The sequence below is a fragment of the Tarenaya hassleriana genome, unplaced genomic scaffold, assembly GCF_000463585.1.
Source record: "Tarenaya hassleriana unplaced genomic scaffold, ASM46358v1 Cleome219, whole genome shotgun sequence".
NCBI classification, from domain to species: Eukaryota; Viridiplantae; Streptophyta; class Magnoliopsida; order Brassicales; family Cleomaceae; genus Tarenaya; species Tarenaya hassleriana.
The window spans coordinates 131,778-134,137 of record NW_010965533.1 but is presented as its reverse complement, the minus strand read 5'-3'; positions in this window follow the sequence as shown (position 1 = coordinate 134,137).

The window sequence follows — 2,360 nt, the reverse complement described above, 5'->3', positions numbered from 1 at the left end:
GTCTGTGGCTGGACCGGTCGTTCTGCGAAGTGCGGACCGTCCGTTCTGTCACGCAGACCGTCCGTTCCATGGCTTAGAGCGGACTGTCCGTTCTGCAGTCGTGGACTGTTCGTTCTGTCCCCAGCAGAACGTCCGTTCTGCTTGGCTACTGAGCGCAACATCCGTTCTGGCTTCTGAAGTCGAGACTGAACGTTCTGCCATCCTGGAACATCCGTTCTATCTTTAGAACAGACGGTCCGAGGACAAGATTCCGAATTTTTCATTTTCGAAGTCCGATTATGCAATCGTTGCTTAATCTGATCAACTGTGACTCAAATAACATGATTTATTCTTATGGATGGTCCATAGTGAAAGAATGCCTGTGACTTAATAAAAATATTGGATATGCTTGATTGAGTAGGAGCTTCGAGATTGGGTTTACATAATCGAATGGATGGTCTATTCGGATTATGTAATACATCTGATCAAGGAATAATTATTGATCCTTGATATATACAATCGTTGCACAGAAACCGGTTAGATCTAGGAGCTCTACGAGTAAAGCACTTGTCAAGGCCTCGATCGTACGTGTCATGGGCCATGCCAAAGCTGGGTGTGCCGTATTATCTTGGTGAGGCAAGATGGAGAAATGGTGGTTCTCATAGCTTGAAAGTATATGCTTGATCTAAGTGTGGTTTCGAAAATCCCATATTTATGTAATGCTAAGTGTGTACCTCCCATTACTAGAGCGCCTGTCAAGGCATTGATCATCCGTAACACGGGTCATGCCAAAGCTGAGCGTGCCGGATTTTCTTTGTGAGGCAGGGTAGGAAATCGTGGTTCCTACAGCTTGAATATGGTTTATCTTGGGTTAAGTTGTCAAGTTTGACTTGAGACTTAATGGTACAGATGAGACGAGTATGCAATGATATTTGATATCATAGTCTCATAAAGGATCTAAGAGTCATATTGGATATGATTGACATTAGATGTCTACCTAAATAGCATAAGGATAGGTGTAACAATTTGTTCTTGTGTGAAATACGGATCTTAGTCCCATATGGAAAATTATTGTAGGGTTAGTTTTCTTTATGGGAATATAGTTCATCTTTGCATCTGTGTTGTCATTGTTTGATGATGGACTAGCTGGTAGTGGATCATAGATAGATTGACACTGATTGATGATGGACTAGCTGGTAGTAGATCATTGATAGAATCTGCATGTAGATGTGTTTTCGTTCTGTTTTGTTTTTTTCTGTAGGACATAGCGTTAACCGGTATTGTACCGAAGTTGACGATGCGATCTATCCTTATGAAGGATAAGACTCTAACCATGGCTTCTAGATCGATCATTGATGCTTATTGGAAGCATGTGGATGATGATCCGGACAAGTCTAGCTTGACGTTTGGAAACATGACCTCGGCATTGCGTAAGTGATTAGAGGACATGGACGATTCTTTGATTGTTGATCAGTAGAATGCATCATTCCAAAAAGAGAGCTGAAAGCCATGGTGAGAGTGAAATGGTAGTTGTTGGAAAGAGTTCCAGCAAAAGGAAGCGTTCCAAGAGCAAGGGCAAGTGGAAAGTGACAAGCGTTGTCATTGAACCTAAGCCTAAGTCCAAAAAGGAAGAGTGTTATTTCTGTCATGCCGTTGGGCATTGGAACAGAAATTGTAGACTCTACCTGGAAGATCAGGATAAGAAGAAGCTTAAAGAAGCTTCGACTTCTGGTGTCTTCGTTATAGAGGCTAATTTGTTTACTTCTACGTCGTGGGTATAAGATACCGGAAGCGCCTCGCATATTTGTGGAAATGTGCAAGGGTTGCGAAGAAGTAGACAATTGGCAAAAGGAGAAGCAGATCTCCGCGTTGGGAATGGAGGAAAAGTTGTTGCATTAGCCGTCGGGACTTATGATCTGACTTTACCTTCTGGACTTGTATTAGAGATGCATGATTGTTATTTTGTTCCTGCTATAAGTAAGAACATTATATCGATTTCATGCTCCGCGTTGGGGATGGTTTTAGATTTGTTATTGAGTACAAATGTCTGTCCATTTATAAAGGTGACTTATTTTATGGTAAAGGTTACCATATTAATGGCCTTTATGTTTTGGATGACGAACCGTTTAGATACAGGTCAATCTATAACGTTTGTGCCAAACGGTTTAAGCCGAACGACTTAAACCTGACCTTCCTCTGGCATTGTCGTCTAGGCCATATAAACGAGAAGCGCATACAGAAGCTTCATTCTGAAGGTCTTCTGGATTCATTTGACTTTGAGTCTCTTGTATCTTGCGATTCTTGTTTGATGGGCAAGATGACAAAGCATCCTTTCAAAGGGAAATGACAGAGAGCGACAAAGTTATTGGATCTGATACATA